We start from the raw sequence: 14812 nt of genomic DNA on the forward strand, positions 1-14812 counted from the left end.
ATCATCAAATAAGAGGACTTCGTTAGTTGCTTCTTTTCCATCTGTAATATGCACAAACTGTATATCATCCGGAGTGCTACTATCACCAAATTTGCAAGGTACCTTAGCCTTGTCTCCAACAGTTATGGTATCTTGAAAAAAGCCTCGTAGTATGTCTAATATACATCCAAATTATTAACCTTAAAGTTAGCATAATCTTTATCTTCTTATATGTACAAAATGAGAATGTCATGAAAAACACTATACAAATAATAACTTGGTAGATAAATTTATAATTCTTACCTTTATTTTCTCATCCTGCCATTCTTTTGATGCTGAGACTATATTACTCACGGGATTAATTGAAATTCCTGTTTCAAGTCTTGTTACACGGTCATCATATTTGAACTCTTTCTGCATAATGTCCCATTTGTTTTTCATTTGATTTATGTACAAATCTTTACCCGTTTGTTCCAAAAGCCTCTTACATATATTTTGGCATGCAGGCTAATTGAAATAAGTACCCGGTTTGTTCCTGGTTTTTAGCTCGTTCATACATTCCTCAAGAAACATCTTGAATGTATGAGGATCCTAATTAAATCTATTTGTAACTTTCACTTTGGGTGTATCAATACCCACATCATGAACAGTGACAATGTCCATTACCTATATTATATCATGATAATGAATGAAAAAAATTCTGAATTTTCACCGTAATGTTGAATCAAAAGAAAAAAATAGGTAGTATGAATAGCAAAAAAAATGCAAATAGATAGAAGCAAAAAAAGATAACATCAATAGCAATCAAAAGATAATTCTGAATTTTCTGTAGCAGCAAAAGTTAGAAGAAAAAAAAAACAGGTGGCATCAATAGCAATCAAAAGAAAATTCTTAATTTTCTGTAACAACAACAATCAAGGATGAAGATAAAAAGAAACATTGATGGCTTCCTTGTTGATTTATGCATGATGAAAAAAATATTTGTTTATCGAGAAAGGGTTCCAGGTCGATTGCTTCCAGACAAAAAAAAAGAGAAGAAATTGTTCATGCATGTCTATTGATACAAGATGAAAAAAGACGCAAACCTGATCATTGATTGCTTCTAGGTCGTTGATGGCTTGGCACGTCGAACAGGAATATCGAGTGGAAGAAGTGTTGTGAAGGATTTGTTGATCGAGAATGGGTTTATGGGTTATGTATTGCTTTGTTTGGGTAATGTGTTAAATTTTCAAATCACTAATGGTCATTAAGTGTGGGAAGTGTTGTAAGCCTGCGTGGTAGCCCGTAGTATTCAATAGTCCTTGTGTAATGATGAGATTTTGGCAAGGTTGTGAACTGCCCATGAATTTCTCCTGATGGTTTAAACTAGGGTGGACTGATTCGTAAGGCGGTAGGAGGACCAAAGCATGTTTGCAATCGGAAATGGGTAGGTTGTGGGAGACCAGGTATAAGATAAGGCTATATTTGGTCCAACAATATTCAGTTTAGCATCAGGTGGGCGTTGTGATGATTCAGGTAATTATCATCAGTCGAGGTTTTCTTTTGAAAGTCATGTAAGGCGATTGTGTGAGTGTCTTCTGACTCTGCAACCAGGTGGGTATCCGATATCTTAGATAGTTGACAGATAAGTTGGAACCAGGGAGGTCTCAGTCGCGTTTGGAAAACATCAAGGGAATCTGAGTTGGAAGTATTTTGTTTAGGCTGGGTTTTTTTTGGAATTGGTTTGATAGTGATTTAGAGTGGGTGGTCTTCAGGAAGTCAGGTCAATGTGAGATTTCGGGTTTCATGAAAGGTAGACAAGGGCTTAAGGTTCGTTCTTCTTCAAGTTGGTGATTTTTGGTAGCATTGGTTTTAGTTTCCTTGGGAAGTCTTCTCGGGTTGTGGTGGCACGACTATGATTGTTTGGCGTGTTAAGAAAAGTAAGGACGGATTTCAAGGATGAAATCTAATTTATGTAGGTGAGAGTGCTAACAACCGAAATATTAAAGAGGGACTGTTGAGAATTAAGATATTTCAAGTTAAACATGGCGAGTTTAAGGAACCAACTCAACATGTTTAAGATGGAAGAATCGTGAAGATTAAATGAACCAACTCGACGAGTTGAGGTGCCTCAACTTGGCGAGTTGGTGGTTGGGAAGGAAACTCTAATTTATAGGGTGTTTCACCCTATTTAAAGGCCTTGAGTTTCTTTGGTTGGCCTCTTTATCAGCCTCCATTGTAATCAAAATGCTAAAACAAGTTGTAGCCTCCATTGAAAAGCATTTGATCCTTAGAAGGAAGTTTGGTGTCCATTTTGTACATTACAAAGCAGTTAGAAGATCTTGAAGTTCTAAGCGTGGGGGAGAGGTCTTAGATTCAGAATCATTATGAATTTTGCAAGGAGTTTGAGGTATCAAGTTCTTATCTTGATGGTTAGATGTTTAGATCTTTCTTTTTAGGTTAATTGTTATGTTTGAGTCATGGGTTAGATGGATGTTGGGATTAGGACGTCCTAAAGCCTTATTCTTTTAGATTTGGAGTTTTCATGGAATCTTATGGCAAAAAGCTATCGACTTTATGGATTTAAGGGTTTTACGCATTCTTTAAGTATCTTATTGATCCCTTTATGAGCATTTAAGCCTCTCCTGGTTATGCATGAGTGTAAATTTGGAAACTTTATGTGGTCTTTCAGTTATAGGGTATCAAATTAAGGGCATTGTCTTTGATTATTAAGTGTTTAATGGTTAAGCCCTTATAATTTTAAGTCTTGGGTTTGGGCTTGGACCCATTTTTGTGGTTCCTAAGGGTAAAGTTGGAAACTTTAACCTTCTATATATCATATAGGTTGAGATTAGAGGTTTGAAGCACTAAGATTCACTAATGTCGGCTTAATGTATTAAGATGTGGGTTTTTGAAGAACTCACCAAGTTTATGGATAAGCTCGACGAGTGGGCTCGATTTTTTCCCGACTTTGTAGTTTATAGAGGAACAAAACGAATTAAAAGACAACTTGGCGAGTCGGGTCAAGTCAGGCTGTTGACCTTGACTTTTAACGCTGCCTTTGACAAAGTATTTCTATGCGGGGGGGGGGGGGGGGGGTATTTGAGGTGATCAGAATTGTAATTAAGAAAATTATATGCTTAGGATAAGACCAATATGGGGTTGTGCCCAATTTTCCATTAGTGGGCATTTGGGGAACTTTTGGATTTGGCCTTAGTTTTGGTTCATGTTGGGTTAGGAGTAAATGGTCATTTTACCCCAAGTAACGATCATGGATTATAGCTTGGAACCCAATTTCTAATTAGGTGTGTTGTAGGTTTTGATAGCTCGGGAAGCCGGCAGGACAGTAGTTAGGGATTTCTTTCATTGAGCTTATACATTCATGGTGAGTCTCCTCACTGTCCTATGGGTTGAACGCACTAATGCTACCCACTTGGTTGATGTATTGGTGGAAGAACCGAGGGTATACCTTGGCAGTTTGTATGAAAGACCAACACACGGTTCCCAGAAAACTTTATGCAAGACCAGAGTCTGAACTCTGGCAATTAAATACTTAAGTAGTGTTGATTGTATGCTATTTGTCCTTGTGATACTTGCATGGAAGACCCGGAGGTGGCTCCTGGAACTTGTATGTAAGACCCAGGTTCTTGGCCCCCGACCTGGCAAGGAAGACCATGAGGTGGCTCGTGCCGTGATGGCAAGACTATGGATGACACATAACACTTTTATTGATTATGATATATGTATGATATGTATGGCTCGATGTATGAATGTTAGTTATGGTTCGATTAGTATGTGTGGTATGTGGTATTTAGGGAACTTACTAAGCTTGGTGCTTACAGTTTGTGGTTTGTGGTTTATGGTTTATGGTTTCAGGTACTTCTGGTTCGATAGGGAAGGGCTCGGTTTGATTGAAGCACATCCACCCGTGTTTTCTACAATATGTGATCTTGGGAATGAACTCTGATAAATGTTTTGTATTGAAATGTTTTGAAATGTTTGGAAAAGATTACTCTAGTGTTTTGAATATAATAAAAATAGAATTTTTACCGTTGATTTTTTGGGATGTGACATATACGTATTATGGTTATTTTATCGTGAAATAACCATTTCACACAACAAATACTACATGATACAAAATTTTATGATTTTTAGGTGACATTGTATATTATAACACACACGTTATAAAATTTTGTAGTATTTCAAGGATTCAAACTATTAATATGAATGTTTATTTGTATTTTTAAGTACACAATGTTTATACATGTACATATGCTCATTAACTTGAAAAAAATTAATAAAAATGAGCACACCACAGCTTTTCATGCATGTCAAACATACTCGGATGTTATAAACCTTGTACAACGCTATTCATTATGGCTAGTGACTTAATCATAATTAAGTTAGGGGTGAGAGTTATTCACAAATTTTTTAGTTAAGGGCTTTTTAGTGAGACTTTTCGTTATTCATTAGTTGAGTTTAATAACTTAGCCTATCCACACTACTATAACCGTTAATCTTTAGAGTGAGATACATATGCATAGATCTATACGGAGTATACATCCCCACATGCGTTTGCTAGCTACAACCCTCGACCGATCAATCGAAGTGGATGATAGGTGTCTACAATTTTTACTACAATGTCCAATGAAGCCTTGTAGGGGGTACACTCAAGTCATATAGCTCGATTATAGGAGTCACTATAAACATTAACTAGAATATATCTTTCTCAGTAACAACCATGGGCTTTGTTTCTTTTAGAACTCTTTTTGAGTATCGAATTACTTATGTAACATAACAGTTTGATTTTAAAGGATATTCAATGGTTTATTATGGCTTTTAAGTAAAGATTTACTTACACAAAGATACATTTTGGCTTTGAAAGACTCATTGCAAACACTTTTCCAATTCTAGTTATTCATACAAAGATAATACTTTTTGGACTTTTTAAAAGTATTAGTACGGTTAGCATAAAAACTGTAACACTCAGCACCCTTATGTATTCTTAGTAATCACTAAACAGACATTCAAGACGAATTGTATTACAGGTGACATAGTTTACTTGTCGTTGTATTATATGCCTATCGTTTAAGGCAATTCATGTATTATTATTAGTATTTGTAAAAAAACCTTGTATTCAAACATCAAGATGGAATGTAAATGCTATTTTGTTTATTGTTGTACTAGTACTATATATTCAGTTTACATGTGATCCATGAATTTAGTCGCACAACCCGACGTGTTCTACCATCTCGGCTGGGGGTGTGACAGATTGGTATCAGAGCTAAATGGGCTATAGAGAACTTGTATCCTCGAAAGAGGAATACAACTATAGCAACTAGCTTTTAATAAAACTATTATGAATATTAATTGCACTACTTATGGGCTACGTACGGTATGGGGAATTTGGTTTGAAGGGATGCATAGGGTTATTCGATTTCAGAACGGCTTAATTGCTAAAATGGTCCTGCCCTCCGATGTTTCCTATTTGGCCCTCATCTGTACTCGGTAGTCTTAGAGTAGAAAACAAAAATTAATAATACTGCAAACTCCACCAACAATAATATATAAGACTTATATATACTCTGACCCGTGATGAGAGCACTAAAAAAATTCTAACATGCCTCCAACTAAAACTACCAACTCAATCATTTTAGTCAAACGCCTCAATTAAGGTTAGTACCATACATAAGTCATACCATAAATAAACCTGGAACGCACACCTATGTTGTTTATGGTCGGGCTGGTAAACAACAAACCTTGGCGAGGAGTTAGACATACTATAATGGTTGAAAGTTTTAAAGTATGAAGGATGTTCTCAAGATTCACTGTAGAAACCTAGTACCTAAGAAACCTTATATCATCCCCAGAACAACATATAAGATAAAAATACTTAAAAATCTAGGATAACATTCTAATTTTTCTAGTTCTTCTAAACCCAAAGAAGAAAAGAGAACCAATAGCTCCATTACTATCGTAGGAGAGAAACCCCTAGTTCCCAATTGATCTTTCAGTAATCTCCAAACTTATCTATCTATTATTTGAAATGGGTAGGATTTCAAGTCACTCTCTATAATTTGGAAATATGTAGGATTTCTAGAATCGATCACCCTCTATAATTTGGAACCTTAGAATGAGAGTATTAGAGGTGACTTCTTACACCTCCCGATTTAATGACCTCACAAACCTTTGACCATGAATAGTGAACACATAATACAAAGAGACCGAAAGGTACATCTAGGGAATAACTTTACCAGTTCAATGTTTGGTTACTGCATCCAACCCACTACTTTTGATAGTACTAAGCAATTGACCTATCAATTGACTGAGCAGTGTATCCTTCAGGGTTCCATAACCCCATAAACTGAAAAGAGTCAGGTTAGGAGTACCAAAAGGAAGTTCCATGGCAAGTCAAAAGGGAAGTTCAAGCATCGCAAACCCAACCCAAAACCTATGGTTGTGTACGTCGTAATCACAAATACTCTCACTCAATCACTACAAGAAAAATGTGAAATTGCTATGGAAAAATTCCGTAGCTAAAACATGATATTTCATAGCTAAAAACAAATAGAGATGGAATTTGCTATAGAACCATTTTGTAGCAAAATTCTTTGTTACTAAAGTTTCATTACGGAATCCGTAGCACCTTTCTAAGGGAATTTTTGATGGACTTATTCTGTAGCAAAACAACTATGGACTACATCCGTAGCAACACCGTAGAAAATTAACTACAAAATATTTTTGTAGCAAGTTCATAGAAAATTAACTACAACCTCGTCCATAGTAAATCTATAGCAAATTGACTACGAAGTACTTCCATATCTAATTTTCGTAGCAAATCCACTACAAGTAATTTCATAGCAAATTAAGTACGACATACTTTCGTAGCAAATATTCCATAACAAATTAACTATAGTCCATTTTCTTTGCAATTATTCCGTAACATATTAACTAGTCTACTTACGTTGCAAAAGAACGTTACCAAATATATTTCATATCTTAAATTCACAACAGTTTAAGTATATAATAACTTCATAAAAATATCCATTGCAAGTTAACCACAAACTAGTTAAATACGAAAAACTAGTAACAAGATTTATTCTATAGCATAATATATAAAAAATGACTATATTTCTTTTTCCAAAGCAAATTTATTAAACAAATCAACCTTTCAAAATTGCAATAAATAATACAAGTAATTACATACATACTTAATAAAAGTAGTATATCATCCAACCTGATCCTACTTTGTTCAAAACACCGATCAAATTAATCTAATGGTCAAGTTTAACTAGAAGTTATAAACAAATAACCAAAAAAACTGTATCACTGATTATTTATGCTTCCTGTATTGTTGAATGGATCACTTTCATCAGCTTCATCCCCTATCAATGCTAAATTGGTAAGAAACTTCGTAGGAACATCCAAAAAGTAACAATTATCTCTCCTTGAGTTGTGAGATGTACATCAAACTTCCACCAACCAGGAAAGGGTAGCATGAGAATAGTTATAGCAGCAGCCCTAAAATTGCAACATGAACCCCAATAGTTGAACAATTATGGAGTTCTTACCAAAATACCTTTTATATTTTGTAAAAATGGTAAAATTCATTGCTATTTTATAGAAATTGAAATCAAAACTCCATCAATACACCTTAAGCCTCATTTTTATCCCAAAAAGAAAAAAAAATGGTGTAGTGTTCCTCAATTACTCTAATGGACTATGTGACATTTATATTTTCATGTTTATTAGTCAAATATCATGAAACCCTAAAGTGGTGCGTTAGAGAAAAAGGGTGTTTTAAAGATAAATTCTCTACCTGGTGGTATAGTGGCAGTGGTGGTGGCCAGACATAGTAGTCGTGGTTGAGGATGGAGACAACTTGTGGTTGTTGGTGATGATGATTTTGGCGACTGCAATTGGTGGCGGCGGAGCTGACTGGTGGTCATGATGGCATATAGGGTTTGTGGGAGCAAGCAACCAACACGATTTGTACGTGTTTGTAGAGAAATGGTGGGCGAGGATGGTGGTGGGAAGTGGTGGCGGCACAAGAGATAAGATAAAGTGTGGTGGTTGTTTTCTGATATTAGGGTTAGAGTGGGAGCCATATCATTTTATTTCAGATATTTCAAAGATGAGGTGGTGGGCTAAAGTGGGTTGTTGTTAAACCAAGTGGTGCTTATCCGAGAATCAAAGGTGTGGGGGATAAATTTTGATTATACTTTATAGGCTTGTGATTTTAATTTATGTTTTAAAGTTTAAAGTTTAATGTATGTTTTAAAGATCGAACGTATGAGTATTTTGTCTTAGTTTAGGCTTAAAAATATATTTTATGTCTATCTTAATTTTTTTATTGGTTTAATCTGAATCATTTGGATCATTTATTCAATCTAAACCAATATAATTTAAATCTAAACGAAGAAAATTAAGCTCCTTAATTGTTGTTGTTTCCGAAACGAAGGATTCGAGATTTCCCGACATCACAAAGGATTCAAGGTTTCCGACACGTTTTGCAAGCCAGCCCTCCTTGGCGACTACCTGCTTCACGAGTAACCCATAAGTCATGGGTAAAATCAAATCCTTAATCATGAATTCAATCTTTTACATCACGTTGTCATAGATATATAGAAATTTTAGTGTCGAATAGAATGTGTCATTCACTATTGTTTCAAACATTATAATCAATCGAATAGTATTGACAACTTGCTCATTGTCCATTCCGGATTGGTTAAGGGTTTAAACTTTACTTGGGAAGCCTCCAACACTTAAATATGCATATTGAAAAATTCTATTGCATAATATTTGTAGTTTTTCTATAGTATAATATTTATGACCTATGAATCCGTAGAAAAACATGTACCAACGTAGCTACGGATTTTGACTTCCTAACAAATGTTGTAGCAAGCTACTTACGGACTTATATTCGATAGCAAATTTTGTAGAAAAATGGCTACAAATTTTGATTTCGTAATAATTTATGTAGCAAAATAACTACAAACTTTGTTATGTAGTAGACTTTGTAGCAAAATACCTACGACTTATAATTCCCTAGAAAATTGTGTAGCATGATAACTATGGACTCCGCTTACATAGCAAAATTCCGTAGTTATTCAAATATTAGCTATATAATGTAATTTCATAGTCAATTCTATGGAAAATATACCTACATCTAACTATCCCATAGCATAGTCCATAGTAGAATAGCTACCGTTTTTAATTCCGTAGAAAAAATCAGTAGTTATTCAAATATTAGCTACGAAATACAATTCTATTGAAAATTCCATAGCAAAATAGCTATGACAAGCCATTACGTAGCAGAATAACTACGGATTGTCCTTCTGTAGCAAATTTCCATAGTTATTTCAACTTTTTCTTGTTGTGAATCAAAGCCATGCTGTAGGACTTTACCTCACTATACCAAGTGCAATTTCCACCATGTCAAAAGTTGTATGGTCTTCAGAATCTGTGACTTGAGAGTTCACACCTCTAAGTTTTGCAGAAAGGCCTCAAATAACATAACCTCAACCACTGCTATAGGAGGAAACCATAGTTGCTTCGAGTGCAACCAACCATGGCATTTCAAGAAGGACTCCCCGAAACTAAAGAATCAAGGTGGCCCGGGAAAAGAATTTGTGATAGGTGCTTAAGAATGCTCGCCAGGAACCAAATGTGGTTACTAGCATGCTTCCCATCAAAAATATTTATACTTCCGTATTATTTGATTCTCATGTCGATAGAAGATTTATTTCCTATTAGTTCAGAAGCATGGTTAACCATGAATCATGAAAATTTAATGAAGCTTACACGGTGAAAGTAGAAAATAGCCAATTAGAAAGCACCTTAATAACCACGTCTTTTACATCATCCTAAATCCTATGACCATTGGAAGTTTTGTTGTGATCATCGGAATGGATTGGTTATCAGTTCATTGAGCAGAGATTTTATGTTACAAAAAATCTGTCAAACTACCTTTACCCAACAATGAAGATCTCATGAATTATAGAGATAAATCAGGAAAGAACCCAAGAGTCATCACTTGCATGAAGGGAAAAAGGTGTTTGTAGAAAAGATTCTTTGCTTTCTTGGCCCACATGGTGGACATACAAAACAAGGGTATGGAAACCAAAGATATTTTGCAAAGTGTTCGATTACCCAAATATATTTCCAGAGGATTTACGTGGACTACCTCCAGTCAGACCGGTCGAATTCATAATCAACCTAACCAAGAGGGACAAGAAATTCTATTGGGGAGACATCCAAGAGTCAGCCTTCCATAAAGTGAAATAATCGTTGTGGAGTGCACCAATTTTGTCTCTTCCAGAAGGAACAAAATACTTTGTAATATTATATGATGCCACACACCAAGTATTAAGATGCATGTTAATGCAAAAGAATAAAGTAATTACATATGTATCCAGAAAATTTAATCCAAACAAGACCAACTACATTACCTATGACTTAGAGTTGGGAGCTACAGTGTTTGCCTTAAAGATTTGGAGACACTACCTCTATGGAACAAAGTGTGTCATGTTCACCGACCATACAATCCTCCAACACATCTTCAACCAGGAGGAGCTCAACATGAGATAATGAAGGTGTGTCAAGTTGTTAAATGATTACGATTGCGAAATTCGTTATCATCATGGTAAAGTAAATGTCGCCGTAGACGCTTTAACCAGGAAAGAACAAGCAAAGCCCCTTAGTGTAAAGGCTCTAACCCTAACCATCCATTCCGATCTCACCATCCAAATTCGAGATGCTCAACTAGAAGCACTCAAACTCAAGAATATCTTAGAAGAAAATATGCAAGGTATGGACAAACAATTCAACCTCAAGGAAGACGGAACACGATATTTCTTGAATCGAATTTAGACCCTAAAGTTTGGTAGAGTCATGAGTCTAGTATTAAATGAAGCTCATAAATCGAGATATCTTGATGCATCCTGGATCGTATAAGATGTATCTCAATCTCAATGAGCACTATTGGTGGCCCAACATGAGTGCAGAGATTACCATCCATATTAGTAAATTCTTGACTTGCTCCATGGTTAAAGTAGAGTACCAAAAGGTGTTTGGTATACTATAACAACTTTCAATTCCGAAATAAAAATGTGATACTAACTTACCACTAGTCGAGTTTCCATATTAAAATAGTTATCACACTAACATAAAGTTCGCTTGTCACACCTCAAAACCGGAACGGCGGAAACGTTATGGGGTGGATGACGTCATGTCAAGTATCACAACACATGCATTATAGTAATCAAAGTACAACAAAACATTGCATTAATAGTAATAGTTTTACATGGTTCACATTACAATACATCGAAGTAATACAAGTAAATGTAATAAGAACAGTATGGTACTAAGCTATCTTCAACAACAGCTCCGGGGATGCACCTGTCTAATGCTGACCTGAGAATACAAGTTATTTGAAAAGCGAGTATCAGCATTTTTACAAATGCTGGTGAGTTCATAAGTATTTAGTGACATTTTGTGCAAACAACTTTATAATGTAGTAGTTTAAGACTTTACAGTGTATTAGAGTTCTCTCCAGAAAATCCTATATTTTCTTTAATAAAAGCAGCCTTCTACCAAGACTAAATGAAGTTATGTGGTAAAAAGTAGTTTTCCCTTAATCGCTATCATTATCAAAATACTGAATTTGATTATTAAAGGAAGCACGAGAAGACATGGAAATAACATATGCCTCAGCAGTGAGGACTGCTGACTAAGGCAAGGGACCATAGACTCCAGGAGAGTATCGAACGAACGACACGCCTGGTTCCGTCTAAAAAATGGATACACAGACCCCAGAAGGTACCAAATGGAAGGTACAGCTGGTAAGGTCTAAAATAGTGAATAGAGACCGCTGACAGTATCACATGAAGGATACATCTTGCAAGTTCAAAACAGAGAATACAGACCGTAGACAGTATCAAACAAAAGATACTTCTTGCAAGGTCAAAACAGTGTGACTCTGAAAATGAGTTATCAGCATACAGTGTAAATTGCCGGTGAAATACCGTTACCTTAAGGCCATGAATTATAAGGCAACCTGGGATACTCGTAACCATACTAACCGACACTAGAGTACCTGACGCCTTACAAACGTCTATACATTATGACATTTGTCACCCCTTGGCTTGGTGGGCCGTGGACTGTAGCTAGCAGTTAGGGTGCGGGGGTGTCAATCCCATATAGATCTATACACACAATGTCCGCTCTCCCTGCAGGAGACTCTGGTTACCAAATAGATGACGGAGAAGGCCGTGTCCTGAAGATGCATCCTAAATAGTGGGTAGGGACTTCCAAATAGTAGGTAGTGTGTTTCTAATATAAGTGTTGAACTAGAGGTAGTGACTCTTAGTTGAATTGACTAGAGTAAACCTATATGTCTATGCTCGTATACATAACATACATCTAATGAATCAAACGACCTTCGGACGGCCATCCGATCTCACCAGACCACATCTCAACAATGAAAAGGAAATAGGGCAGACAAACCTTCCTAAGTCCTTCAATCATTATTTATATGCACCAATACAAGTACAGACATACATCTAACTACGATTGAGTGTGGAATAACCGAATTGTGATGTATAACCTACTGTGTGAGCGAATAGTGTGGAAATACGGAATCATACAATGTGAGCGAATAGTGTGGAAATACGGAATCATACAGTGTGAGCGAATAGTGTGGAAATACGGAATCATACAGTGTGAGCGAATAGTGTGAAATACGGAATCATACAGTGTGAGTGAATAGTGTGGAATAATCGAACCGTGAAGTATAAGTGTATCACGAAGTGAAATTGACAACTGATGAAGTAGGACGCCTATCAAGTACAAGTGACTACAAGTATAAGCAAAATAGAGGCAATAACAGGTATAAGCGTATCAAGAAGTGAAAGCGTTATCAAGTAGGAGTTTTAAATAAGTAAAGTGGAGCAGCAGGAATAAACAAGTACAAGTATACGTTGTAAAAGAGAATTTGACGAAAACCTTGGAAAACCTTTATACTTAGGAAAATTACATTTGGTATCCTTTGGTAAAACGAGTTTGAAAGCCTTTAGAAATTCTTTGAAAACTTTCCATAAACCAGTTTAAAATGTACTTTGACAAAGCAGTATAAGTGAGAGTTTTGAAATAATTGAAAACCTTTTTGAAAACCATTATAGTGTCCTACTCGGTAAAACAGTGTACAATGTGGTAAAATCTTGTGCATGAGGGTTATCAATCACATTTGATTGATATGATAACTGGCATGTTTAACTTGTATCCCCCCTATAAAACAAGTAAAAACATTAAAAGGTTCATTCAGGGGTATGAACTCACCTGTAGTGAGTGGTTCTAATGACAAAGTTGGATTTGATGCTAGGTGTCAAGTGGTGACTTGAGTACACACGCGAAGCCTATTTAGCATATATTGGTACATGTATTGATATAATTAGTGTTATGAACAACTAATTGATGATTTTGGGACCATCATAGGGACTAGTAAACACTTATAATGAAGTGTTATAATCATATATGATTGTATGAGGGTTTATAAGGCTATACAAGAGGGTGTATGGCCAAAATACACACTTTATGTGTGTGTGTGGCCAGGTGTGCAGCCATGTGTGCTGACAACACTTGTGTGCGGCCCTGTGTGCTGCCAGGCCCTGTGTGCGGCCATGTGTACGGCCAGATGGTGTTGTTGGTGTTCTTGGTACCTTTTTACGAAGATCTTCAAGGAGAATGGATGATACTTGAGAGGATCTCGTGTTCTATGCTTGAAGAAATGAAGGAAGTGTTTAAAAATGATTTAAGTGTGGCATATATAGGTGGAGTGTGCGGTTGGGAAAGGTGTGAGGCCGCATACAAGAGTGTGTGGCCGCACACTCAAGTGTGTGGCCACACACTCCATGCGTTGGAGTGTTTAGCCCGGTTTTGATTCCTATGCTTCGAGTTAACCCTTTTTAACACTCCTAACTTGATTATATCACATTTAGAATGCTTTATTAGACTCTAAAGGGTATTACTATATAGAAAAATAAGTCTAATATTGGAAGGAATTGAAGAGTGCATGCGAGAAGTTTTTCGGGTTGCCACATCATTCCCCTGTTAAGGGAATTCCGTCCCGAAATTTGAGTTTAAGTTACTGGATTATTACAATTAACTTATTAAAAAGATGAGGATATTTCAGTTTTATCTAATCCTCGCGTTCCCAAGTGAATTCCGGCCCGCGCTTGGCGTTCCAGCGAACCTTCACAATCGGGATGTAGATTCCGTCTAGTGTAGCTAGTGGGTTCCAAATGGTGTCTCTACAAGGTTAGGGTTCGATATGGAGTTTATCAAGATGAGTGAGGCACGGAGAGTGTTGTCGGGAAATCACATATCAAGTCTAAGAAGTTGATCGATCAGGTGTGAATTTGTGGTATATCCGAAAGTAGTAGTGGTCTGACGAGGGTTGAACCAAGTCTCCATGGGGATTCCAATATGGTCCTAAGCTCATCGGAATGGTAGAGCTTTTTAGTACTTAGAACATAGTGTACTTCTATGGAAAGATCATCACTGGCGTGATCGCCATTCCGAAGTTCCTAACGTTCTCTCCCGTACTGGTGGTGTAGTCCTTCAGATTGGTTCTTAGAAAGCTCAAGTGGTCTTTGGTCTCGCGTTTCCTGCCAATTGGTTGATAGAGACATCCTGGATCGTCGAGTGGGTTGCATGACTATGGTTATCTGTTTGCTGTAGAGTGTCTATCTGAAGCTTGTGCAAAGCGAATATGCACTAAAGGTTCTTGAGATGCGGAAACCTTGAGGGTCGTGGAGATAGGGTTTCTCCAGAAAAGTGTTGGACTATCTCGGGA

The sequence above is a fragment of the Lactuca saligna genome, chromosome 9 (assembly GCF_052625555.1).
Source record: "Lactuca saligna cultivar CGN05327 chromosome 9, ASM5262555v1, whole genome shotgun sequence".
Classification (NCBI taxonomy): Eukaryota; Viridiplantae; Streptophyta; class Magnoliopsida; order Asterales; family Asteraceae; genus Lactuca; species Lactuca saligna.